Here is a 15,710-nt window from a genome sequence, read left to right as displayed (position 1 = left end):
TATCATGGTTGGGGCACGTAAATTTGGGGGTCGTGTCTTCAACAGAAAGTTTTTTATTGCAGGGAAGCGGGATCCCGTTTTCGGTGAGGGTTCCTTGGTCATCTAAAAAAGATGAATGATACTGTTTTATTAGCTAGTGGTACATTTGGGTAAGTGAGCCTTGATTTACATAGACAGTTTTTTTTTCTTTCTTTGAGAATGCCTATTTTCAATTAAGTTAAAAAAAAGAGGAAAAGAAAAGCAAATGTATAGTTGGACAAAGAGAGAGTGAGCTTCTCTTTTCTTAGAATTTGGATAAGCATAGATGGATGAGCTCTTTCTCTCTCACACATGCATATGTGAAAGTTGGTATGATGCATTACATATGTTGGCTTTATTTAAAAAAAAATGACCGTACTATATCATAAACATGGTGTGTTTTTTTCAAATGCCTTAAAATTTTGAAATCCTCCAGTTATCCAACACAAATAGAAAACTTTTTAAAGCCTTTTTATTTTTTGCACAAGTGAACCTCAAGAAGTTCGCAGGATATATCATTATGCTTGTCAACTAAGACAAAATCTTACTTAAATAATTATTCGCACAATTACACATTGCAACATGCAAAAATACAGGAAGAACGTGACCTCTAAGGAGCCTTCCAATAGATATGTACTCTCATATCAGAAATTCATACAAGGAACAATACATATTAATACATAATATATTACATAATTCATGTTAAAAAATATTTTAGTTTAAATCAATAAATTAAGTACATATGAAGAAATAACTACCTCCAATAATACCAACATATCGATCATGTTTATTCTTCTGGTCCCTACGCTACTTAACCCTGCATAGATGTGTGCAAGTGTGGTTTCTCTTAATACCTATTGGTCGATGTGGTTAAAGTCTCTCACCAGTTAAATATATGAACTATAGATCGACTTTCCCACCTCTATCGATGAATACACATATGCCCAAGAAGTAGAGCAAGAATGCTATCAGATTCTTATCCCATATATTACGGATACCGATTTTCTCTCCAACTCATGGTATTTTTTCCTTCATTCTCCTCACCCTGCTAGGGTCGAAGTGATTCTTTGACCATAATAACTTCAGTCTTTCTCCTAGGAATGCACCATCCTTTGCTCCTAAATAAATATCACAGATGTTCTTAAAATCTTTTCACTAATGTTCATTCATTGATTTCTCATGACACTTAAATCTGATGATTTGTGTCATGTCCTTTATCATCTCAATATCTCTGAACTGAAATGTGTTGGTCGCAATATTCCAAAAGTATACAATAGCCTCTAAGAAGAGTTGACTGATGTTTCATGATGTGATCTCCAAGAATTTTCAAAAAAATGCATACAATCAATTATGTCATTCGCATCATCTGATAGACATAGGAACCACTAGTGTGCTTCAAACTAGTAGAACTAGTGCATGTGGCATGTTGGATCATTCTTCTCGTCTTGTGACTCCTATAGTATATATATGATAATTTAATAAATGATTGAATGTAAAATTAAAATGATTGTAAACATCTTAGAAACATGCATATAAAAAAATAACAATTGACCAAAGTACCTGTCCAAGAGTATAATACCTTCTTTTTTCTCTTTGATCTCGCCCTCAAAACTTACACTTTCTTCTATGCCTCCTTCCCTTGTTAAGGTGTTTGTTCTACCCATATATCATCCACATTCTCTATGGCTACGTCTCCAACTTCATTTATCTAGTTGTTTAGATTAGCAAAAAATTCAAAGTGAGCACATGGGTTAAATTTTTTGTTCGTTGAGTTTCCCCCTATAACACCCCAAGATTTTCAACCCTTGAAAAATAAGTGAATCAGGGAAACCCGGTAGCCATAGGCGGAGCTGGGGGTGGGGGGAGGGGTGCAGAACTGGGCTGTAGCCCAGTCCTGCCTCCCGACCCAGTTAAAAATAAAAATAAAAATTTAAAAGCCCAGTCCTAGCCCAGCCCTGACTGTAGCAAATAGTTTGATTTGTCCATATGAAATAGATTTGTATTAATAATTGTAGCTATTTTTTATTTTTATCTAAAAAAAAAATTCCGAGGGCGCTGCCCCCGAACCCCATACTATCACACCATTTTTTTTTTGCTACACCCCTATTTGCCCCCTCACATGAATCCTAGCTACGCCCCTGCCGGTAGCTCAAGGGAACCAGGTTAGCTCAGCAAGAAAACTTGATCGGCTAAGCAGGGGAACTGAGTCAGCTAAACAGGGGACCTGGGTGGCTAAGGGGTGAGCTGGGTTGGCTAGGGGGCTGGCTGGTGGTGGAAACCACAAGAGATGGTGGTGCTGGTGGGAGAGTGGCCGAAGGGAGAAGGGTGAGTGAGGAGCTTCGGGGGAGGGGAGGGGAGAGAACCCCCTTTTATAGGGGTGGAGAGGGACAAAATGGGAAGAGAGGGGAGAACATGGTGTTGCCAAATGGCAACACCAAGCAAAACAAGTGTAAAAATATTTTTTACACTTGTTAAAATTTGGTAAAACCATGGGAGAAACATTTTTACACTTGTTAAAATTTGGTAAAACCATGGGAGAAACCCATGAGCTGGTTAGGGAGGGGCTTTAAGGGTCTGAATTGGATCTTAACTGGATCCAATAGAGATCTATTGTGATTTGGATCTAGTCCTTTTAACTAGATCTCATTCTAGTTAGGAAAACTAGGCCCTATATATATTTATTACTTTCTGAAAACTTCAAAAATGAATTAAAAAGGATAGAAAATTAAAATTAACATATGCATCCACGAGAGGTTGACTGCTGGTCAACACACTGCAAGAAAAATATTTTTGCTAGCGCTAAAGCGCACAAATAGAGCCAGCAAAAACCTTTGTTGGTGCAAGAATGTGCCAACAACAGTGCCAGGAAAGGCATTGTCGTTAATGCATTTCCAGACGCAACTTTACACTGCCAAGAATAGACTTTTTGTTGGCGGAAATTTGCACCAGCCAACATTTAATACTGGCGCAATTCTGCCACAAGTTACACTTGTTAAAACTTAGTAAAACCATGGGAGAAACCCAAGGGCTGGTTTGGGAGGGGCTTTATGGGTTTGGATTGGATCCTACCAGATCCAATGTGATTTGGATCTAATTCCTCTAACTAGTTCTCATTCTAGTTAGGGAAACTAGGTCCTATATATATATATATTACTTTCTAAAAACCTAAAAAATGAATATTATAAGGATAAAAATAAAAATAAAATTAACATATGCATCCAGGAAAGGTTGACTGCTGGTCAACACACTACAAGAAAAACCAATTTTGTTGGCGCACAAATAGCTCCAGCAAAAACCTTTGCTGGCGTAAGAATGCGCCAGTAAACGCCAGGAAAGGCATCGCCGTTAATGCATTTCCTTGCGCAACTTTACACCTCCAAGAATAGATTTTTTTTGGCACAAATTTGCGCCAGCAAACATTTAATACTGGCGCAGTACTGAGCCAGTAAAAAACAGAATTGGTGCAGTATAAAACTGTGCCAGTAAAAAGTTTTTTTTTTAAATTATATATTCCAGTGAGCAAAATGGCATCTTTTCACTTCAGATATTCAGCATATTAACATTCTTATGATAACAAAAAAAAAAAGTATTGATAATTCATGGTCAGAGTGCACACATAGGTGTTTTTTTTACATACAGCAGGCCTGTTTTTCCAACAAAATATGAACTAACTTTATTTCCAAGAATGCAGTTGATATTATGAAACCATCCAGAACGAGTGCAGTGCTTATTTAATTATATTCCACTGTGAAATAGCAAAGTTGTTCTTTCCCACGACAGAATTTGTAAATCACAAATTTCAGGGTTTAGATGTGACATGAGTCAATGGTAATCAATTTCATCGATGAATCGCAGAGTATATGCAGGGGCATTAAGGTTCATCAAAATCATCCAAGAAACAGAAAATTTAGTCTTAAAAGACCACAAAGTAAATGATAGAACAATATTAGTGCTACAATACAAAAATTAATCCGAAGGAATTTATTATTGTTAGTTCAGAATATGTACATTAAATCAGATGCCTATAGCCATGGGAACAATGAAGAGATGGTTATTTGGTTCAGAGATGTTATGCCAAATGAAGTATGACATCCAACCACAACCAAGTTTCTGAAAATCAATGGAGATCAAAATACTACCCAATAATAGTTAATTTCATTCCTTCTGGAACTTTTTCTCAGTTTGAAGTACAAACTACCCTAACTATAGCTGCATTGAATTAATACTCAAAGAACAGTAATCTTGAGAAAGACACAAGGAATGCATACTACTCTGGTAGTCATGCAATAATATTTATAAATTACCACTATTCTCTACATGAACTGCTCCATATGCCAATGAAGTAGTGCACCATCAGCCTCCCATAGGCAAATGAATACAGCAATTAATTATAAAATATATGTATTATATATAATTTACAGAATTTACTGTTTTTTTATTTTGAAATTCTCGGCCATACAAGAATGAAGTTACAGCTTTAACAAAAAAAATCAAGGGAGTATTATGGAGGAATACAGCCAACATCATCGGAGGTGGATTGCAAGAGCAAATGGCACTCTGTACAGAGCCTCCCCAGACCATGCCTTTCTAAAATATGAATACAGAAATTCAATGCCGATAATTCATAGATTGTGCAGCAATAAGGAAATCTTCGTTCACAAGTTGATTAGGTGATTTTTTTTTCTTTCTAGTCCTTCATGTTCTGCTTTCAACTGTGTGTGTGTGTGGAGAGAGAGAGAGAAAGAGATTTCAACCCCAATTTTCCTTGTCACAAAAAAAATCACAGTTTTTCAACCTGATCTTCTAGTGTCACAGTCACAAACAAGGGAAATCTTTTCATAGAAAGATTTTTCATATGAAAACTTCTCATATGTAAAATTCAATGACTAGTTACTAGTATGAACATAATAGAACATTTGAAAAAATTTCATATTTGTTTCCACAGACATACCAGTTTACAGGAGTCCAACCATAAGAAATTGCTATCTCTTGAGCCTTCAACACAAAATACTGATATGCAGCTTCCTCAGTCATATTATGCTCTTGAAGCCTGCATATAGCCTGATAAAACTCATTCAAGAAGCATGGATACACAATCAGGCAATAGTATGATAAAATTGGTCTTCAGCATATCAAAGCCCAACCAAGAGTCATTCACATAGACGCAATTTTCCTCTGAAAGCAACTCATTTGGTACATGCTATTGAATTTTCACAACTGATTCGAGCAGACTGATATGCAGCTTCCTCGTCTGCAACTGATTGGAGCTTCCTTAGTCTGCAACTGATTGGAGCAAACCATGTTTACATGCACACATGAACCACATGAGGGCTAGCAAAGAAAATTGCACAGAAAATCAATAGCAACATTTAAGTACCAATACCAGTTCAATGCCAGGTTACTCTTTTATGAATTTATTAGCAAAGGAACATTCCTGAGCAATTTTCAAATGCTTGATTTTGTTGAGAAAATCTCAAGAACTTTTCAGACTTCAAGTTGAAAGGAAGAAAAAATTTATATAAAAAATATATGAAATATATTTGCCAAAACTTGAGGATAAATATGAGGTTAATCTCATCACAGTATCAAGACAAAATCTGATAAATTCAAATCAGTATATCTTCTAAAATTTTAGAATAATATCGAGATAACCCACACTGCTAACATAGATCTTGGTGATCTCAGGCTTGTCACTTCCATGAACCTGTTAACATTACAGTCAACAAATCTTACAAAATTCATGCCAAAGAACAAAATTGCCCAGGAAATTTACAGCATCTTATAGGGAGCTGGTCAAGAGGTTAAGGCACCATTGCTTGTAAGAAGCTAACTTCTATGGATGGGAAGAAACAGTGGCCACACATGGATGATATTCAAGGGAGACCAAATAAAGTTCATATACAAAACAAAGACGTGATAAAAGAGACCCAGAAAGGATTGTTGTGTACTTTTTCTAGGTGATAAAGCCTTCACAAAGTGAATAAGACAATGTCATGGACACCAAGTTCAACAACAACAAACTACAGCATGGTAAACAAAAGATTGTACATGAAAATATGTGCATTTCAGACTACTTACAAGCCATTTATCACGTACACAGAGAACCATATTCAACATATTTTCAAACAGAAAATAGCCCATGCACTCTGAGATAATAATGTCCACATGCTCTACTGGCAACACAATCTCTTCAACCTTGCCCTTCAAAACTGTGATTACTGTAAAGATAGAAGTTATTATGGGAGCAACAAGAAAAAAGCCTAATCATTTTATTAACAACGACAGAAGAAATACAGAGAATACAGGAACAGTGTTTTTAACCTAAAACAAAAGCTGCGGTAAAAAACAAGGCAATAATGGCGCCACAAATGTGGCCGTTATAGACCCATTCTATAACGACAACTTTAAATATCGCTGTTATTGCTAAGTCTATAACAGCGATATCTAATGGCCGTTAAATATTGCCGCTAAAACACTTAAACACAATATTTAACAGCCATTGAATGTCGCGTTATAGATCTATAACGGTGACATTTTGGTGTCATTGTTAATAGGTTTACTCTATAAAGACGACTTTTCATGTCGTCGTTATATAGTTACTCTATAATGGTGACTTTGTATGTCACCGTTATACAATTACTCTGTAATGGCGATTCTATAACCACGACTTTAAATATCGCTGTTATTGCTAAGTCTATAATGGTGATATCTAATGGCCGTTAAATATTGCCGCTAAAACACTTAAATGCAATATTTAACGGCCATTGAATGTCGCTATAGATCTATAACGTGTCGCAGTTAATAGGTTTACTCTACACTATGCCAAAAGGAACCTAGAGCGACGGGCTTAGGCAGCAGACAACATTGTTAAAAAAACAATGAAGGATAAGGTCATCATTGTTCAGGAAAAGAGAGATGACAGAAAAACAAAAAACGGGCCCACTATTCCCACTCTTTCTCACCGTGCCCTCCTGCCTCTCTCCCACTCTTTTCCACTAATAGGAAAGTTTCTTCTTTCTTAACTTGTAGGCAAATATCAAAAAAATCTTTCACCTGCGCGAGTGCACCCTCTCCCGCTCTTGAAACGATGCCCAAACCCGTCTCTCTCTCTCTAAAACAATGGTGCCGGTCGAAGTCGTGAAGCAGCAAGTGAACTACAGCCCTTACGATAACAATGGAGGGTAATTTTTCAACCCATTTTTATCCCTTTTCCCCTTTCATTTTTCTTTTGCGAATTCGCTGGATTCGATTTCATGGTGAAACGATTGCGATCGATCGTTTTTCACCTCCTATCTTGGTGGGATTTTCTCTTTCTTATCTCAGGACGTGTGTCGCAATCACGGGGTAGGATTACTGCATCATCACCGCAGACACGAAGATGTCGACGGGCTACAGCGTCCTCACCCACGACTACTCCAAGATCTCCCAATTGTTCGTTCCCCACAAATCCTAGCTTCCTCTTTTTTTTTTCACTTTTCTTTCTTCTTGATTTTGGATTGCCCGCACTCGGAACCCTCATTTTGGTTGCTTTGTTTTAGCTCGTATATGTTCTTTAAGGGGCTTGTTCGAATCATAGCTTATCTCTCTCTGGGTTTTGGTTGCTTTCCGTTATGTTCCTTTGTTTGTTTTTTGTTAGATGTTTTCATATTCATGATCTCGAATGTTTTGCATGCAATTAAAAATTAGGGTTTTTGGGTTTTTTCTTGTTTCAGACAGAGTGAAGTTTGAGGGAGGCGGATGTACTTGATGTTAGTTAAATTTATGCCTATATGCAGCAACTAGCACACGATTCAATACCAACAAGAGTAAACTGAGAGGTATATAATGTGTCTGGGGAAATCATTGTGATGATATCTAGACTCTTAAAAACATAGGGTTTGAACACAAAATCTCGTAAAAATATAATATGCAACTTTTATACACAGGGTTGTTCCCATGGGAAAAGATGTAGAATTTTTTTTCTTGTATTTGATAATGTTGTAGGTCCATGATTGCAATTGTTTATTGTATCATTCAGATATTCATTGCATTTTTTTGGGTTTTCTTCATAGTTCTTCAATTTCTTTATATGGAGTTTATGATTCCTATTTCTTGGTTGATCCAGAGAATGGTAATTCACTGTGTGAAATATGAATCTTCACATTTAGCTTGAAGTCTGGAGTTTTATATTTTCAATATATTTTGCATGTTTCCTTCTGTGAGTTCACCTTCTTCATCAGTTGTTTCTCTGTTTTTCTTTTGTTAATGGTTAAATTTCATTTTTGGGGACAATGTGGCTCAAGATATTACGCTCTGCTTGAGTTTTCTGTTAACTATCTATGCAAGAAAGCATTTTTTACATGCAGCTAATACGACTCTCATCCCAAGGAAAGTACTGTTGATAATATGATGCAGAATGCAACAAATTTAACCACTTGTTTGAAGGTTTCTTCATAATAAAAATACATGACTTTAATTGTATCCTTCTGCAATGAACCTATCCTTAAATCTTTCAATGCTACCACTAGACTTGTATCTTACTTTATATACTCATTTACATCAGAAAATATTTTTGCTTTATAATTTTTCTTCTATGTCCCATGTGTCATTTGTATATATTGACTTGATTTCATCTTTCATAACTTCTATTCATTTCTCATGTTTGATGGCTTCATAATGTGTGTGCTTTCTTCGTTTTCAATGCTTCTGTTGGGAAGATCTTATATTCATGTGTGAAGGCCTCACATGAAGCTCATATACTTATAGGATGCCTAACTCGTGTGGATCTTCTCAAGTCAGTTTTTGCACTTTTCCTTAATTGTGTTTGTGGTCCTGCACTATCATGGAGCTCCCCGTCAATATTCATTATTGATTGTCTACCACAGATTGATTTCATTGCATATCGTTGTTTCCTTCAAATTAGAAATGTGGCTGTGATTCCTTTTTCTCTCTCTCTCTTCTTTTATGGCCATGCATGGATTAGGTCTGTAATTTATTCGTTCTGATGAATCTAATAAAAATCCACTTTCCATGAAATAATACTTCTCCTTTACTATACACTATCAAGAACCTTTCATGTTGCTTTGGTAGATGCTGTGTATTTTGATTATGTATGTCTGGGTGTATCTACACCTTGTGAATCACCTCTCGATGCTATAACACCTTCATTTCAGCTGTGTTTTGATGAATTTCCTGGCCTCTCCTTGCCTCAACTAGTGTCAAACACTGTGAAGTACTTAGCTGCTCAAAGAATGGAGTAAATATTTCACCTAGATTATAAGGCACTCTCTGTTTCTTTGTGTTGAGAATAGGTGGTTTTAAGTAAAGTTCTTTTATATTAAGATGCTATTTGTATTTTTACTTTTATAATGGGACTTGATTGCAATTATGCTTTTAAGCCTCTCTCTATTTAACATAGAGAGATGCCCTAATAACTTAACGAGTTCTCTCTCTCTCTCTCTCTCTCTCTCTCTCTCTCTCTCTCTCTATCTATCTAGGGCTCGGTTCATCTTCTACATGGTATCAGAGCCTAGCCAATCGTGGGAGCGTGATCGAGTGTGATCAAAGCACAGTCGATCGTGGAGGCTTTCTTGATCGTGATCAAACTTCGATCCAATGAATATCTTTTTCCAACCAGGTCAGCGATTAAAATTTTTTTTTTAGATCTGATGACAGATCTGGGCATGCTGCTGGTCGTGGATGCTTGCTGTGGGTTTCGTAGCTCGTTTTTTTTTTCTCGTGAATACCTACTGCTGAGTTGGTAGTTCCTGTCGTGATTCTGCAAATGTTTGCTTGCTGTTGGTGATTCTGCATCTGTTTGGGGCCCTGTTTCTTTATCGCGTGAGATCTTGATATCGTGGAAATGGGTACAGTTTGCACTGAAGCACGTTAGTTTTTGTGTGTTACTATCTTTGCTTTCTAATCAACAGTGAATGTTTGAAAGAGATCAGTGCTTCTATTTCAGTCGTGATACCCTGATTTTTGGGTCCTGAGTTGGTTTTATCGTGCTTTCATGTCGTGACTTCCTGTTTTTTTTAGAAACAGCAATCCAACTCGTAGTGGTGTTGCTCGTGATTGAAAAATGACTGATTGTCAAGTTGTACATGTCTGGGGAGTTGCCCTTGTTATGAAACAGGTTCTGCGTATGCAGAAGTTATGTGGTCGTGATTCACTGACGTGCTGAAATTTTTTTTTCCTGTTTGTGGGCTGCTGCTCACTACTGTCGTGGGGTTTGTTTTTGTTCGTATGTGAACAACTACTGATTGTAATATCAGTTGGTGTGTGAGTGTAACACATGTTTTTTCCCTGTTTTGATTGGAGTCTGTTCAGGGTTTTTTTTGCGGAACCAGAAGTATGGCTGAAACTTCGAAATGTGATTCAAAATTGGAAAATATTGGAGAATATAAGGCATTTACCAATCCATTTTCGTACGGCTCGTCTGTAAGGTTGAATGACATTAACTATGCCAAGTGGTCCAGAACATTTATGATGTCGGTATCTGGACATCGTAGAAAACATATCTTGTTGGAAGACGAACCCACTGAAAAGGTGGGAAAATATGTTACCTGGGATGAAGATAATGACATAGTTATGTCATGGATTATGAATAGTGTCGAACCCCATATTACAGATGGTTTAATTTACTATAATACAGCCAAACAGATGTGGGACAATCTTCGAGATACATACTCACAAGAGACTAATGTGAGTCGTATCCTACAAGTTGAACAGAAAATATATAATTTACAGCAGGGAGATCAAACCTTGGCCCAGTATTATGCCTCCGTAAAAGTTGCGTTTGAAAGACTTAATGTTCACAGACCCCTCTGTTGTTCGAAACAAAAGGATCATCAAGAACAAACTATGGTTGCTCGGTTTCTTACAGGTTTATCTTCAGAATTCTCCGTTGCAAAAGTCCAAATGTTGACTGGTTCAGATGTACCTACTCTTGCTGAGGCATATAATCGTCTGAGCAGACTTGCAATCTCACTTCCACAGTCTCAGCCTGTGACTCAGTCATCTGCCTTAGTTGTCTCATCTGGTTATGGGCGTGAAAATCTTCAGAATATCAGAGGACGAGGTCGCAGACGAGGTGTGTGAGACAGAGGAAAGCTTCAATGTACATTCTGTGGAAAATCTGGACATTTAGAAGATCGTTGTTGGGATAAGCATGGCCGACCAACCTCCTCTTCATCAAAGTCATATGCTCCTAAAGCAAATGTTACTACTCTCGAGGCAACAAAGGCACAGGAAAATATCTCTGCAAGTGACAGTAGTATCACCCTCAATCGTGCTGAATATGATGAGCTGGTAGCTCTTCGTCCTTTGAGTTCCACCTCTCTTGTAGCTGGTGTTGCCTATTCAACTGGAAATCCTCTTTATCCGACTCACAGTAAGTGGATTATTGATTCTGGTGCATCCAGACATTTGTGTGGAAATTCACTTGTTTTTTCAGATCTAAAGGATATTAAGGCTCAGCTCGGAGTCTCATTAGCCGATGGGAGCACCTCCCCGGTTGTTGGTCAGGGAAATATTTCTATATCCTCCTCATTACAGTTGAAAAATGCTCTTCATGCTCCAAAATTTCCTCAAAGTTTACTCTCTGTTAGTTGCCTTATAAAAGAACAAAACTGTAAAGTAATATTTGATCCAATGGGTTGTCATTTTCAGGATTTGCTGACGGGAAAGAAGATTGGTGGAGGCTATGAAGAAAATGGAATTTACTACTTACATCATCCAATGGGTACTGTTCATGCTGCAGTGGAACATTCATTCAGTCCTGTTCAGTGGCATCGTCGTCTTGGTCATCCTTCATTGTCAAAGCTCTGTTCGGTCTTTCCTCAGATTCCTTCCACCACATCATTTCAGTGTAAAGCATGTCAGCTGGGCAAGCATCATCGAAGTTCGTTTCCTTCTAGTCAGAGTCAGTCTAGTAATAAAGTCTTTGAACTTCTTCATGCAGATTATGGGGTCCTAGTAAGATTCCTACTAGGACTCAGTGTCGATACTATTTAGTTATTGTTGATGATTTCTCGAAGTTGTCATGGGTGTTTTTAATAAAGGAACGATCTGACGTTCCAAGTATTATCAAAACTTTAATTCTTGAAATAAAAACTCAGTTTGAATCTAGTGTCAAGATTGTTCGCACTGATAATGCTCTCGAGTTTAAATCAAAAGGTCTGTTACAGTTTTACCAAGATAATGGCATCCAACCCCAAACTTCTTGTGCCTATTCATCTCAACAAAATGGGGTGGCTGAGCGAAAACATCGTCACCTACTTGATGTTGCCAGGACCATTATGATTCAGTCCAATGTTCCTGCGTTATACTAGGGAGATGCAATTACAATTGCTTGCTATCTGATCAACCGCATGCCATCTTTTTCTGTGGGTGATCAAATTCCAATTCATATCCTAAAACCCAATACCCCCCTCTTCTCCCTCTCGCCCAAAGTATTTGGATGTGTTTGTTTTGTACACAAACTTGGCCCTGACCGTGATAAATTAGCTGCTCAAGCTACAAAATGCATATTTATAGGTTATCCCAAAAATCAAGAGGGATATCGATGTTATGATCCTACTTCTCGCCGAGAGTATGTCAGTGCAGATGTATCTTTCTTGGAATCCACTCCATATTACTCTAGTATCGGTTCCCCGCTGCAAGTTGATCCAGCTGAGTCTTGTCCATTACCTATACCTCCTTTTCCTTTGGAATCCGTGCCCTCATTCCCGAACCAAACTTCATCCTCTTCTAGATTTCATAATCCTTCATTGGTATATGTGTGTAGAGATCCACCTTCGCAAGTGCCTTCATCGTCTTCTTCCCCTGAGGTAAGTTCTACTGACAATAGTGATCTTCATGATGATGATAATAGGCCGATTGCTCTACGCAAGGGGACACGACAATGTACCTTATATCCCATATCTCATTTTGTCTTCGATGCTAGAATTGGAAATCAGATGAAATCTTTTATTTCAGCTTTATCTGCTGAAACTATTCCTCTGAACTATCATCTGGCAGAACTTGATACTCGCTGGAAGCTGGCTATGCAAGAAGAAATGAATGCTTTAATATCTCAGCATACATGGGATCTAGTTGACTCCCCAGCAGATGCTGACATTGTTGGATGTAAATGGGTATATACTATAAAGTACAAATCTGATGGTTCAATTGAAAGGTACAAGGCCAGATTAGTAGCCAAAGGGTATACTCAGACATATGGTATTGATTTTTTTGAAACTTTTTCTCCTGTTGCACGGATGGGTACCATTCGTCTTGTTCTCTCAGTAGCTGTTCAACATGGTTGGAGCTTGTACCAATTAGATGTGAAAAATGTATTTCTATATGGGGACTTATTTGAGACCGTTTACATGCAACAACCTCCAGGATTCGAGGTTGAGGTGGAGTGTCAGAAGGTGTGTAGACTGAAAAAGGCGATTTATGGCTTGAAACAAAGTCCTCGTGCATGGTTTCGAAAGTTGTTTGAAGTGATGTCACGTTTTGGCTTTAATAGGTCAGCATCTGATCATACACTATTTATAAAGAAAACTAGCTCTGACATAGTTGTTATGGTGGTATATGTGGATGACATCATTCTTACAGGAGATGATGTGAAAGCTATTGATGCCACAAGCTCATCTTCAAAAACACTTTGTTACAAAAGACCTTGGTTCATTGAGGTATTTTCTGGGTATAGAAGTTGCCAGGAGCCGTGAAGGGATGGTTTTGTCTCAAACGGAAGTATGTTCTTGACTTATTAAAGGAAACAAGAATGTTGGGAGCTAAACCAGCAAATATTCCCATGGACCATAAAGTTCAGTTGTTTGAAGAAGGGTCAAAATTGGTTGATAGCAAAAGCTATCGCTCCCTAGTAGGGAAACTACTGTATGTAGCTGTGACCATGCCGGATATTGCTTTAGCAGTAAGTAAAGTTAGTCAGTTTATGGACAAACCAACTGAGGTACACTGGGATGCAGCTATTATGATTCTCAGATATTTAAAATCTTCTCCTGGAAAGGGGTTATTGTTCAGGAAAGGTGGAACTCTGGAGATAGTGGCCTATTCTGATGCTGACTATGCAGGATCTGTAGTGGATAGAAAATCTACCACAGGATTCTGTGTGTTCCTGGGAGACAACTTGATCTCTTGGAGAAGTAAGAAACAAAATGTGGTTTCTAGGTCGAGTGCAGAATCAGAATATCGGGCTATAGCCCAAACAGCTGCTGAATTGATGTGGGTTCATACTGTTCTTCTTGATCTTCAGGTGAAGGTTTCCTCTCCCATGACCATGATGTGCGATAACAAAGCTGCAACATATATAGCGAACAATCCTGTATTTCATGAGAGAACAAAGCACATTGAGGTTGATTGCCACTATGTAAGGGATATGGTTCAAGCTAGTCATATCACTACAAAATATCTAAAGTCGGAAGACCAAGTTGCAGATATGTTTACAAAACCTCTTGCTAGACCAAATTTCTCAAAATGTTGTGACAAGCTGAGCATGATTGATATCTATGCTCCAGCTTGAAGGGGAGTGTTGAGAATAAGTGGTTTTAAGTAAAGTTCTTTTATATTAAGATGCTATTTGTATTTTTACTTTTATAATGGGGCTTGATTGTAATTATGCTTTTAAGCCTCTCTCTATTTAACATAGAGAGAGGCCCTAATAACTTAACGAGTTCTCTTTTTCTTGTGCAGCCGTCTCTCTCTCTCGCTCTTTTCTCTCTCTATCTAGGGCTCGGTTCATCTTCTACACTTTGCATGCTGTCCGGATTTGCTTATGAACTCGGGTCACATATTTTATCACCTTAATTTTTGTCTTATTGAAAATTTTCTGCACCAATGCCCTTAGGAAGATGATAAAGATTTAATTTATCAAAAGTAACATTCCCAGAAATTGATCAAGCTTAGGAAGTTCAATGATTTAAGGGCTGTTTGCTTTCTGTCAAGTTTTGCTTGGTCCTTACTGAATTCTTTGTTTCTTAGATTTTCATCCGATGTCTAATAACTTATTATGTGTAGTTCTGTAATGAATATGCTATCCCAAAAGATAAACTGGAACATTTCAGAGATGTCACTCCACAGGATATTGTCTGCTCTCAGGTACTTAGCATTTTCTTGTTCTCATGTTAATGCTATTATGTTCATCTTTGTGGATAAAAAAAAACAGTATGTTCACTCTTATCTTTATTTTCAGAAGAATGCAGGAGTTACTTTAAGAGAAGACAATATTGCTGTTAGCAATGTAAAGATTGATTTGACTCGAGGGAAAGATAACCCGCTTGTATGGTAATAGCACATCAAATATTTGATCAATTTTACAAATGTTTCTATAGAAATGTTTATGTTTTATGCATTTGCATAATAATGACAATGTTTTCCTCTGCATTCGTGGAGACATGCAGGATCCATTTTTTCAAGGTAATCTCTTTGCCTTGGCTAATATTTATTAAATTGTTTCGATATACTTGTCTTCATTATTATGCTAATTTCGCCAAAATATTGCTCAAGTATATTAGCATGTACAGAATTCCAGGCATGGTTACCATGCTGGACCTCTACTTGTCTATATTCATGCCATCAAAATGTTTTAATGGATATTGATGAACTGTAGAGGGGTGCCATTGCACTAATTTTTTTATTGGCGAGCTGGGGTTAGGAAGATCCCTAACAGGTCTGATTCAGACCTGGACCTGTTTTGACAGGTTTGA

The 15,710-nt window shown here is 37.5% G+C and overlaps 1 long non-coding RNA gene across 1 annotated transcript; it reads left to right on the top strand.

The window, feature by feature from the left end:
* The first annotated feature begins 7,049 nt into the window (after window positions 1–7,049).
* Window positions 7,050–15,420, top strand: LOC149818937 (uncharacterized). Its single transcript, XR_016427344.1, has 4 exons — window positions 7,050–7,199; window positions 7,342–7,449; window positions 15,022–15,102; window positions 15,197–15,420. It is a non-coding gene; the product is annotated as an uncharacterized LOC149818937 (long non-coding RNA).
* Window positions 15,421–15,710: the final 290 nt, after the last annotated feature.

Source organism: Nuphar pumila, chromosome 13, assembly GCF_984573655.1.
Source record: "Nuphar pumila chromosome 13, dmNupPumi1.hap1.1, whole genome shotgun sequence".
Classification (NCBI taxonomy): Eukaryota; Viridiplantae; Streptophyta; class Magnoliopsida; order Nymphaeales; family Nymphaeaceae; genus Nuphar; species Nuphar pumila.
The sequence above is the reverse complement of the archived record's forward strand: the minus strand, read 5'-3'. Positions and strand labels throughout refer to the sequence as shown.